The sequence below is a fragment of the Nycticebus coucang genome, chromosome 8 (genome assembly GCF_027406575.1).
Source record: "Nycticebus coucang isolate mNycCou1 chromosome 8, mNycCou1.pri, whole genome shotgun sequence".
NCBI lineage: Eukaryota > Metazoa > Chordata > Mammalia > Primates > Lorisidae > Nycticebus > Nycticebus coucang.
Window position 1 is genome coordinate 33358238 of NC_069787.1, and position 13129 is coordinate 33371366.

Here is a 13129-nt window from a genome sequence, read left to right on the forward strand (position 1 = left end):
ATTTCTGCTGGTAACACTGCTCTCTAACCCCTCATCTCCCACCTCACCCTACCCCATCTTACCCTATCTTACCCTGCCCTACTCCACCCTACCTCATCTTAACCCCATCTCACTCTTTGACCTTAAATCCTAAAAGTTATGATTTGCTTCCTTACCTAGTTTCTTTGTTCGATTGCTTATTTCAAGTTGTATTTCCCTGGTAGTATTTAACAAGATGTTTGAGGTTTGATGGTTGGATTTGATGTGTTTGTGCTAGAGAGATGTAGAATTGCTCTGTTATTTTTTTCACTTCATTAGGTGAAAAGTCGGTCTGTTATTACCTTTCGATTTAAGGCTTACCTGCTGGTCCTTGCTGAGCAGAAGGATGGGCCATTGAATTTTTTATAGACCCTCCCCTGGGGAAGACTGGAGCCTCTCTGCCTCTCCAGAAGAGGCAATTTGTGATGTGGCCCATGTTGTATCCCACTGAGGCTACCAAGCTATTGAGTCCCAGTTCTCTAAAAGCATGGAATTAAGAGTTATATGTGGGTTTTATAAGCAGAAAGGAGCTCCTTAAATCACTACGTAATTTTTGATAGTTCAGACAGCTTTCGCGATCAACAGTTGTAGATCTTCGACTTTCTTCTGGGTAAGAACAAAAACTATACCCTTGAGTTAGCAGCACTGTGAAGTAATGAGTACAGCTGATATTATTATACTGACTATAACTGATACTGTGGAGGCACAGCTAACAGAGGCTTCCCAGGGGACACCCTCTCTTCTTCCCTTGTTTTGCCTTCACGCCTGGCATACAGATAAGGGTAGAGGAGAGGGGAAGGGGGGGGGATCTCTGTATTTGAAGAGGAGCTAAACACCGTGATTAATTGACACCAGTTATTAGAACATTAAATTTCAGTTTCTCTTTGGCCCCATGTTGTGTTGTATAAGACAGGTGACATATCATCGTCTCTTTAATGATTCCACTAAGTATATAGATCCACATGTTTTTCTGATGTTGCTTTATTAGACTTGTAGGGAATAGAATTTGGCACCTGTTAGACACCTGTAACTACAGGTAAAAGGATTTCTGTAGTTAATAGTAAATACAGAGATGATAGTATTAGAAAAAGCTAAATCAAAAGACCTTCCCCCCTCAAAACACTCCTAGTATGTTTATATATTTGTTTGCAACTGTATCTTCATGGAGAAAATTCTTTTGGTTTCATAATCATCATTTTCTCAGCTTGTTTGTTTCTTCCTATTAAAAAAACCTCTCTTATGTTGATAGTCAGACCCCAAATATTTGAATGTAAGCACATCCCTCGCAGTCATACTGACACCCTCTGGCACCGGAAAAACTGTCACATCATTTTGTGAGATGTCTGGTGGCAAGAAAAGGCAACAATGCCAGCCATTAATTCAGTAACTCTCCTGATCGCTCTGTCTGACAGTAGTTCGGCTTTTGAGTTGTTACCAATCCTAACTGCGAGCATCTTGCCTTCCTTGGCTTCCCAGGTCTCCTTGACAAGTTTCTGCCATTACTGGCTTCCAGCACATTTACTTGATAAATTTGGGATGCCCACAGCCAGGACAGTTTTGCCTTAAATAGTGTGATGTGCCATTTTTCATTGGTAAATCTATTTGACAAGTGGTTCCATGTTGTTAAAAATGGCACTAAATCTGTTTGCTTTGCAATCATAGTGAATTGATGACTGAATGCCATCCAGATATCTCGTTTGGTTTGGTTTTGTAATACATTTCCTCAAGCAGCTATTGCAGATTTTTATTCCTTCTATGGAGTTGACATTCTTAAAGTTGCAATGGACTGTCAGATTCAAGAATAAAAACAAAATGGGGAAAATATTACCAAACTTTGACTAAGATGTTTAGAACGATTTTAGGCAAGAAAGTAAAGGGGAGGTCTTGAGCTTGAAAGTGACTCACTAGGCTGAACATTCTTGAATGAAAAGATTTTAAAAGTTTAATGTTTGTGTTATGCTTATGGCATTTAATTCTATTCTATGAGGCTTAACACCCTTGTTTGTGGAGGCTTTTGCTATTTCTCTGTATATCCCAAGTCTAAGCATAATGTTTAGCACACGATAATATGTTCAATAAGTATGTAAATGAATGGATGCATCAAGAACTTTGATCAGACATTAGGAAGGTTGAGCTGTTCCCTAAAGTGCTATTACTATTACTAAAGCAAAGCCAAAAAGTACAGCTCCATGAAAAACCATTTAAAAAACAGAAGCGGAAACACTGGTTTGCTTGTATTTAATGATATACTGTATATTCTTGTTCCACAACCCAGATAATTTATCCTACAAAATAAAAAGCATTTATAGTTAGTTCTGTCTGCTATTTGAACTGATCTTAAAAGTTGATGTCGCTGTCTTGATTAAAGACTCTCCTTTGCCTCCACCACTTCATGCTCTAATAGGCCTGGAGTTTGAATGATCATGCTGGATATATTTCTTTGCTGCGATAAAGATTACATCAGTGGGAATCTACACATTTGATAATAGCTGTATGAAATAACTTGCCTATAAGACAGCAAATGCCATAATTTTCTTATTAATTGTGGAGCTATGCCAAAGAGAGTTGCTTTAGATATAGAGACCCAAAAGGGAAGCAAAAAGGTCTATAAACATTTAACTCCTTTTTTATGAGGTTCAACATTCCAGTTTATGGAGGCCTTTGCTATTTTTCTTTCTAGCTTTTCAGACCCTTTAATTCACTGCCCAGTGTTACCTGGAGGTGATCTCGTATGGAGAATAACTTGTTTTATAATGTTTGCGTGCTAGGTGCTAGGCACTCTTTAGGCATCGGGGATGAACCATGAACAAAATGGGCAAAATTTCCCTACCCTCCTGGTGCTTGTATGAAAACCTGTGTTAATTTATACCTGATAAGATCAGGGAATAGGGAATAAGATAGAAATGATTAGTCAAAACGAAATCTTTCAGCTGTGAAAAGTTTGTTCGTAAAAGTTATAGTGGTTGGCAAAACAGAAGTTGGCTTGATTGCTTACAAAACCCAAGTGTAGTGGAACAATACTGTGTGAATTCACACCCCAGCCCTCATTCTCCCAGAAGCCCCACTCCCCCAAAGTCACTATGTGTATGTATGGGGTTCCTGCCTCACCTTTCTGCATTAATATATCACATGCACCTTTTTTTCTTCATTCAAAGAAAATGATATTACACTGCATGACATTCAGTCACTTTCTTTTCACCCAAAGATATCTTAATATGAAATACAAACATTCCTATCTAACTCTTGATTGGGATCTTAATAAGAAATACAAATATATCTACCTAACTGTTGGTAATAAGTACCTGGTGTCTCAAAGTTGCCCAGTAATTGTGGAGGGTAGAATCATTTATTTAACTATCACCCTCATGGTAAGATTGTATGTTGTTTTCCTTTTTGTGGTATTATTAACAATGTTGTAATAACTATATTTGCTTATTAGTTCAGCTTGGTGTTGCTTACTTCATTCTTTCTAATAATAACTGGAACCTACATTTGTTAGGTTGCTATCTGCTAGGGCTGGCTGATTTAGTCTTCGTAGAAACTCTAAGATATATTTATACATTCCACAAATATTTATTTAGCATCCTCTATGTGCTAGGAACTGTTGTGGGTGCTTGGGATGTATGATCAACCAGCACAGATAAAGATCCCTGCTAGGGTTTATGTTCTGGTCAAGGGAGACAGACCATACATATAGTACATGTAATAAATAAGTAATTTGTTTAGTGTATTAGAAGATGGGGGGGGGAATATAGGGAGGAAAGCAAAGCAGAGTAAGGACTTCAGGATTGTAGGTATTGAGCATGTTGTAGTTTTTTTTTTTTTTTTGTAGATAGGGTCTCACTCTACTGCTCAGGCTGAAGTGCAGAGGCACAATCATAGTTCACTAAAGCTTTGAACTTCTTTAGGCAATACCCCAGCCTCTGCTCTTATATGGCTGGGACTACAGGCATGTGGTCACCATACCAACCTAATGTTTCCATTTGTTGCAGAGACAGGGTCTCGCTTTGTTGCCCAGATCCTGAACTCCTGGCCTCAAGTGATCATCTGGCCTGGGCCATTCAGAGTGCTGGCATTATAGGTGAGCCACCACCACACCTGGCCCATGTTGCAGTTTTAAATAGGGTTGTCGGTGTGTCAGGGCAGACCTCACTGGGAAAGCAGGATTCAAGAAGAAAAATAAGTAAAGGAATGAGCCATGTGCATATCTGGGTGAGCAAAGGCCCTGTGGCAGACGTGGTATCTCCAGTGTGGCTGGAATAGAGAAGACAAGGGTAGAATTATGAGAGGAGTAGTCAGAGTATAAGGAAAAGAAGACAGTTTGTGCTGGATATTTTTAACTCAGAACCATTCTGAGTTAAAAATACTTAGTGAAATAGTGAAGAGTCATTACAGCATCTTGAGTGAGAAATGACATGCCCTAATTATCAACAGGTAATTAACTATAGGTAATGTGATGAGGTTGATACAGGAGCGGAACAGAACACAGCTAGGAAGCTGGTAGTGTAATCCCGGGATGAGATGGTGGTGGCCACACCAGAGTAATAGTGGAGGAATACAGTGCAATTGGATATATTTTGAAAGTAGACCTAAAAGGATTGCCTGATGGATTAGATGAGGGGTGTGACAAAAAGAAGTCCAGAATGACTTGTTTGTTTGACCGTGTCCTCCATGCAGGAAGTTGGGGGGCAGAGGAGGGCTTATCTTTCATTGTAAAGATCAGGAGTGTCATTTGGGCTTGGTGAGCTTGAGCTCTGTTAGCCATGGAATCAGGAAGGCAGTAGTCACAGAGTGTGGCATTCATGGGGAACTTTGCTGTTCCATGATGATTTAGCTCATCATTTCCCAGCTTTTTAATGTTAGCATCAATGCTGAAAGGAACATCTTTGTACAATTGGTACCGGATTGTGAATCTTTCTGTGCATTAAACTCCTGAAAATGGCATCATCAAGTTAAAAAGAGTGTACCTTTTAGAATTAGAAATACTTTGAAGTTACTCTACTAAAGGAATTGTATAATTTACATTTCCATCAGTGTGTGTGTGATGTTTCCCTTCATCTTTCCTAAACCTGAATATAATCAGTCTCTTAAAGTTTCGCTGATTTGATAGGTAAGAGCCATGCACTGTATATAGCTTTTACTATTAACTCGTGTGTCCCCTGGCCTCAGAAGCTCGCCAGGTTCTGGGAGCTGTAGGAATTTGCTCTGCTCTGTGAACATTTGCCTACCACAGGCACAGGTGTGATGTAGGTCATATTTGGTAGGATAAACTAATTGGCTTGAGGATGGAGCTCTGTGCAAGAGAATGTAACACATTCAGCATTGTTCAAGCACCTAATTAAAGACTAATAGGGAGCTGGCTAAGTAGCAGTTTTAAAGTATATCTCCTTTAAAAGAGATTTTGAATTATATCATCCTCAGAAAGAACAGTTCATTCCGACGTGGGGACAAATTTTAATAAATAGTGAGTCTGAATTAAAGTAGTTGGCACACAAGATAGTTAAGAGCTCTGAGTAAGTTGAGATTACTTTAAAGTTATACAAGGTCAAATGGTGACCCAAGTTGAAATTTCTATGATTTTTTTTTTTTTTGCTGATTAATCAGACAAAGTTGTTATGACCCAGATATGTCTGTAAGCTAGATGTTATGCTAAATCCTCAGGACACAAAGTGGTGATGAACACAACGTGACTTAACCCTCACTGAGGGTCCAGTTGGAGTTGGTGGTGGTGGGAGACACATAGATGGCCAGTGATATTCCACACCATATCCCAGAGGAATATGTAAAGGTGTTTGGGGGAACAGAGAGGCTGGCCTGACATTGTCTAGATTTCAGGGAAAGTTTAATGGCAGAGGAAACACTGGGTTTTTAGGGACAGGCAGGAGTTTGGCAGAGGGACAGCTGGAGAAATTCCTGGAAGAGGGTTTAGGCATGTGCAAATCAAGGCATCAGAGGCTGGTGTTTCTGGGAAGCATCAAGCCATCCATTGTGAATGAGTTGTGAGGAACAGGCAGGGGAGATGGGCACAGAGATACTTGTATGTTCTGCCAAGAAGCCTGGAGCTTATCCTGAAGGCAGTGGGAGTCTTGGAAAGTGACTTGGTCCTATTTGAATTTTTTTGCAAACCACTCTGGCGGCCATCTAAGGCAAGGGTCATCAAACTACAGTCCTCCAGCCAAATTTGGCCCACCGCCTATTTTTGTAAATAAAGTTTTATCAGAACACAGTCATTTTTTTTAAGATTAATATAATTATTTAATGACACAGGAAAATGACATGTTACAAAGCAATCTGGTTACAAGTAGTAGGCAGAAGGTAATTTCTCTTGATAAAAAAATTAAAAATGCATATTAACGTGCCTAGAAGGTTACATACCAAAATACCAACAGTATTTACTTCCATTCATTGATTAAATATTCTTCCCTTTGTATATTTTTAAAAACATAATTATTTATGAACAAAAAAGGAAAGCATGATACTGGAGAGAGTTATGAGTTAGGTATCTAGGAAAATTAAGCCAGGAGCCCAGGAGTCAAGGCTTGAACCCAGGACGCCTGCAGCCAATGGCAGCAGTCAAGCCCAGAGTGGGGTGCTATTGTTTTTGTGTTTTGGAATGTTGACTATCAGACCGTTTCCTTTATTTGATGTTCTCCGTGTACCTACATTTATTGAGACTCTACAAATATTAACTTGCACAACAGCAAAATGATGCTGGCAGTTTAGGCTTTGAGTTTTGAACTGTTAACTGTTTTGTACTTACGCACTACCCAACACAACAGAAATCAAGTGCACCTGTAACAAAATACCCATCTGACTGACTTAGCTATTTTTTTCTGACCACTGTTCATTTTCAGTTTTCAGTTTTCACTACAGATTTTATTTTTTGTTTCATGGATCTGGAAGAGGTTGTTTTTCTCACCAAGTAACTAACACTGATAGATGCTGAGCACTGTGATGGCGTGGCTTTATGTCTACTGATAGTTGGCCCTGGCTTCTAAGAGCTCTGCTGCATTGGCTTTTCAAAACCCAGACCACCTTCAAATCAACAAATCTTGGAGGAGGAATGTCACTATTCTTTTTTTCTTTCTTTAAAGTATTTGCTAAGTTACCAGATGAAGATCAGCAGTGTATTACACCAATATTGGTGTAAATGAAGCTCATAAATCTCACTCTCCTTCTCCCCCATCCCTGTTAATGACTGCTAGGGACACTATTCAAATAACAATGACAAATAACCCATATTTCTTACTCTAAAAGTAACTGGGAAAGGCTCATTTTAAAAAAATCAAGACTATATAAAAATGATGGTACCTTTATCCAAAGGTGCTTCCTAGGTATTTCTCAAAGCTCTCTGCCATTATATACTGCAGCATTTTTAGGAGGGGTCAGGAGACATAATATCATGAAGGTCCTAGAAACAACTAAAACTAAAAAACGCCTTGAGACTATTTTTGCATTACCATCAATCTGTCTAGTACACTAAGTTACCTTCTATAAGAAGTCAGTACAGAAATCCACACCACAGAAATCTTCAAAAACTGAGAAGGAACAAAAAAATTATATTAAAACAATGACATAAGTTTGTGTGTATTTAAAATTAAAATAGCATATTATCACCACAAAAACACTAGGGAAATTCCTTGCCTTGCCCTGAGGCAACCAAGAAAAATTAAAGTCTGTTTTGTATCTCCAAAATAAAAGACACTTGATGAAAAAAAAAAAAAACCACAGTGCTCAGTGCTTCCAACCTGGGTGAATTCATATTCTTGTTACATAGGTCCAAATTCTATGGCTACAAAAATTCCTTTGTTAGAGCAAGAGAAAAAAATTCATTTCAGGACAAAGCTATTCCAGATGAAAGGAAGTTGTGTCTTCAGTGTGAGAACTGTCTGCTGTCAGATGATTTCTTGCTAATGTGTTTAAAGATTATTGACTTCTCAACCTTCTTGGTCTTCTGGTAGCCAGATCCGCTGCCACCTCCTCTCTTTCTTTGCTTGTTCATTGCTGTTCACGTTCAGATCAACAAAAGGAGGCACCTTGAAACCAAAGGACAGAGCAACTTGAGGCAAATTTAAGTTATGAACATCGAAGATCTGTTTCAGAGAATGGGAGTCATAGGCTCAGATGTATGACTTATATGCTTCCTGGGTGACTTATGAAGAAAGTAGTTCTTTTCAATCAATTGTTCAAGCTGAGACTGAATGTTAGAAATTTTAGACCAGGAAAAGTCAAATTCACTTAATGGAACGTTGGATTGCTTCAAGTAACGAAGGAAACCCAATTCTTCTGGGCGTAAAATGAGTAGAGCATGCCCTCTCCCATTCAGGCCTCTGGCTGTTCTACCTACACGATGAATATATTCCTTAGGGTCATCTGGAGTCTATCCAGTTGACTTCAGGAATATCCAGCCCTCTTGCTGCCACATCTGTACATAACAAAATCCCTGAATCTGCATTGCAGAACTGGAAGAATGTGGTTGTATGCTTATTTTGCTTCTGCTTCCCACGAATAGCCAAGACAGGCAAATCAATGTATTCAGCAACTCGGGTTGGTATTTCACGGACTTACAAGATGAAAAAAAGACCATTAGTTTCTTCTTTTGGTTCTTAAGGAATGTAAAGAGCAGTAGAAATCTCTTTTCAGAGGGACAAACAACACATCCCTTCTCAAGACCATCCACTGTCGCATTAGTTTTATCATCATCAACACCCACATACAATGGCTCCTTTTTCAGAGAAATCCTTGCTAGATCTTCAACTTTTCTTTTTTTTTTTTTTTCTTTTTTTTTATTGTTGGGGATTCATTGAGGGTACAATAAGCCAGGTTACACTGATTGCAATTGTTAGGTAAAGTCCCTCTTGCAATCATGTCTTGCCCCCATAAAGTGTGACACACCGAGGCCCCACCCACCTCCCTCCTTCCCTCTTTCTGCTTCCCCCCCCCATAACCATAATTGTCATTAAATGTCCTCATATCAAAATTGAGTACATAGGATTCATGCTTCTCCATTCTTGTGATGCTTTACTAAGAATAATGTCTTCCACGTCCATCCAGGTTAATACGAAGGATGTAAAGTCTCCATTTTTTTTAATGGCTGAATAGTATTCCATGGTGTACATATACCACAGCTTGTTAATCCATTCCTGGGTTGGTGGGCATTTAGGCTGTTTCCACATTTTGGCGATTGTAAATTGAGCTGCAATAAACAGTCTAGTACAAGTGTCTTATGATAAAAGGACTTCTTTCCCTCTGGGTAGATGCCCAGTAATGGGATTGCAGGATCAAATGGGAGGTCTAGCTTGAGTGCTTTGAGGTTTCTCCATACTTCCTTCCAGAAAGGTTGTACTAGTTTGCAGTCCCACCAGCAGTGTAAAAGTGTTCCCTTCTCTCCACATCCACGCCAGCATCTGCAGTTTTGAGATTTTGTGACGTGGGCCATTCTCACTGGGGTTAGATGATATCTCAGGGTTGTTTTGATTTGCATTTCTCTAATATATAGAGATGATGAACATTTTTTCATCTGTTTGTTAGCCATTCGTCTGTCGTCTTTAGAGAAAGTTCTATTCATGTCTCTTGCCCATTGATATAAGGGATTGTTGGCTTTTTTCATGTGGATTAATTTGAGTTCTCTATAGATCCTAGTTATCAAGCTTTTGTCTGATTGAAAATATGCAAATATCCTTTCCCATTGTGTAGGTTGTCTCTTTGCTTTGGTTATTGTCTCCTTAGCTGTAAAAGACTGAAACTGGACCCACACCTTTCCCCACTCACAAAAATTGATTCAAGATGGATAAAGGACTTAAACTTAAGGCATGAAACAATAAAAATCCTCCAAGAAAGCATAGGAAAAACACTGGAAGATACTGGCCTGGGGAAAGACTTCATGAAGAAGACTGCCATGGCAATTGCAACAACAACAAAAATAAACAAATGGGACTTCATTAAATAGATCTTCAACTTTTCGAGTTTGTGTGGCGGAAAAGAGCATAGTCTGTTCTGCGTGTTGGCAGAAGTTTAATAATCTGCTTTAATTCTTTAAACCCAACATCCACGATACAATCAGCCTCATCAATAACCAGACACTGTAGATTTTTATACATAAACCCAGGGGTATTCTGCATGTGGTCCAGGAGACGACCTGGGGTGGCCACAATGATGTTGATCCCAATAGTGAGTTTCTGTGCTTCAGCAGATCTGTTACTGTCACCCATTACCAACCCGTATGTATGCATATGGTGAGTCATCAGCTCCTTAAGAACATCAAAAGTCTGCATGGCCAGTTCCCTAGTTGGTGAGAGAATAAGGACTCCAGTTCCATTCCTGGGCATGAACTTTAACTTCACAATGAGTTCCACTGCAGGGATGAGAAAAGCCAGAGTTTTGCCACTGCCTGTTTTTGCAGCTGCTAGAAGATCCCTGCCTTCCAGAAGTGGCTTGATACTTTTATGTTGAATTTCAGTCATGTTTGTAAAGCCCATTTCTTTTTATTGCCTTCAGAGTATTTTCATTGACAAGATCAGTTAAAGAAGCAGATGAGGTGTCCTCAAAAGCACCTGTCAGTCCCATGGGCAGGCTGGGGGCTTCACCGCCACCTTCCTCAGGATCTGGCTGCCCGCGTTGTCTTCTGTTTCTTCATGTGCCTCAGCACTTTCTTCTTCAGATTCCCCTTGGTTTTCAGTTTTTGGTTTTTTTGCATCAGGCCCAGCATCATTCTTCTTCCTTCTTCCTTCTTCGATTCGATTCGATTTGATTTGGAATTGGGAGACTGCATTGCTGCTTGTCCATTGGTTAATATGATAGAGGTACTTTTCTGGGGGGATTTTTTAACTTTTACATTTTCCACTGTTTCTTCAGACATGTCTCCGTTTTGGGTTTCTGACAAGCCCACTATCACAGACCGTTTTAAGGATTTTTTAAGTTTTCTACTTGCTACTGTTTCTTCAGTGGTCTCATCTGCATTTTGTGTTTCTGACAGGTTCACATTTGAGGTCCCCTGCAGCTTTAGGTTTCGCTGCCGCAACTTGAGCTTCCCCTTCTCGATCTTCTTGTGCAGGAGTTTCATAGGCAGGTGAGACATCTTGTAGCAACGCCTGCACCTCGGAGCCACAGCAGGAATCCTCTGCTGTCGGGGCTGACGTTACTTCCTTTGCTGCCGCACGTGCGCAGTTCAGCCCACAGTCATTTGTTAATGTATTTTTTATGGCTGCTTTTTTTTTTTTTTTTTTTGAGACAGAGCCTCAGGCTGTCACCCTGAGTAGAGTGCAGTGGTGTCATAGTTCACAGCAATGTCCAACTCTTGGGCTTAAGTGACTCTCTTGCCTCAGCCTCCCAAGTAGATGGGACTATAGGTGCCCGCCACAATGCCCGGCTATTTTTTGGTTATACTTGTTGTTTGGCAGGCCTGGGCTGGATTCGAACCCGCCAGCTCCGGTGTATGTGGCTGGCACCCTAGTTGCTGAGCTACAAGTGCCAAGCCTTTTATGGTTGCTTTTGTGCTACAATGGGAGTGTCCAGTAGTTATGACTGAGACCATATAGCCCCAGACCCTAAACTCTTTACTGTCTGGCTCTTTACGGAAAAAGTTTGTCAACCCCTGATTTAGAGGATGAAAGTCATGTGGAGTGGCCAAAGGGGAATCCTACGTGAAAGCCCAAGTTAAGGCAAAAGATGTGGGTGAGAGATCCAAGGAGAATGACCTTAGGGTACCGAGCCAGTAAAGGTACAGGAGATGCAAGGGAGAAGGGGGCGTCTACAATGATATGCCCAGGCCTGGGAAGAGTGAGCAGGTAGACCAGAAGGTCGCAGGGGACATGCATGTGGAGATGGCCGGCTGAATGTGACCTGTGTGAGCCTCGGGGGGTCATAGTTGGTGTTCAGAATCTAAGTTTGGACCTGTTTTCACAGTATCGATTTAATACATAATTCCAGAAGCACCTTCTCACACTGTCCCATCCTAAGGAAATGAATCCCTATCTTCCATTACTTTTGATCTTTCTTCGTCATTCCAGGCACAGCTTCATTGTCCACTGACTTTGGGCCTGTGCTCTTGACCCATCCCTTCTCTAAACCCATGTAGAGCATCATAAATTCTGTACGGCCTAGATGGCTCTCTTCTTGAGCAAACATTTCTTACTTTTCTATCTAGAATATAAGTTTAAGTTTAGTATCAGCTACATTTTTGTGTGCCTGCTAGGGTCTACCATGAAATCACAATTTAGGTGTATAATTATTTCTTAAATCCAGCACTCGATAGTCAACTGATGGAAAAAGGCAAACTTCCCAGCTTCTGCTATCACTCACCAAAAATTTATTGAGCACATTGTACGTACATATTTGCCAGGCACTCTGCCAGGTGCCAAGGGTACGATGATAAACAATTCTTGCCCTCAAGAAACTTACATTTTAGTCAAGGAGGACAACACATTGTTCCCTATACTTTTCTAAGTCCTAGAACTATAGAACATAATACTGCAAGACAACGCTAAGATTTTATTTTCGCTCACTCCTCTCACTGTGTAGATGTTGAACTTGCATAGAGACACACCGTGACCTGCCCATCTCAACAGTAGAATGGTCCCAGAGACTTTCATCTGTGTTGTCCACATCGAATAATGTGATTTGATTCTCAGTGAAAGGAACAGGCACTCACGGTTTTAGTGTGCCTTTTACATGCAGGGGGTAGTGTGTTATTTTTACTGGGGTTAGTGTCAATTTTGAAGGTCGCATTTTTTCTTTTTTGGTCAATATAACCCTTATGAGAGACTTGCCTTTTAATGCAGAAACTGCCTTAATGGGTCAAATGTAGGGAGGGATGCCTCACCATTGCTGCATCTATATTCTTATCTCATATAACACGCTGCTATCTGTATTCTTGAAAACTGACATGGAAAATAAAGGAACACAGCGTTTCTGGCAGCTTCCCGTTTTCATCGTTACAAGAGTTGAAAGCATCAATTTTCATTTCATGCCTTGAATTGCTTGTAATATGGGTTTTTAGCAAGCCTTTGGTAGGCAGATGAGCCAGAGCTTGGGGGCTGGCTTTTTAGGATGAACAGTTGTCTGAGTTTTGGCTATTGCATATAGTCATGTAACTACCACTTCATTCAAGATA

The 13129-nt window shown here is 40.3% G+C and overlaps 1 protein-coding gene and 1 pseudogene across 20 annotated transcripts in view; one reads left to right on the plus strand and one right to left on the minus strand.

Annotated features, from left to right (window-relative positions):
• Positions 1-13129, plus strand: part of MAGI1 (membrane associated guanylate kinase, WW and PDZ domain containing 1) — a 705209-nt gene that overhangs the window by 468434 nt on the left and 223646 nt on the right. The window lies entirely within an intron of this gene.
• LOC128592577 (ATP-dependent RNA helicase DDX18-like) lies at positions 7746-11124 on the minus strand (annotated as a pseudogene).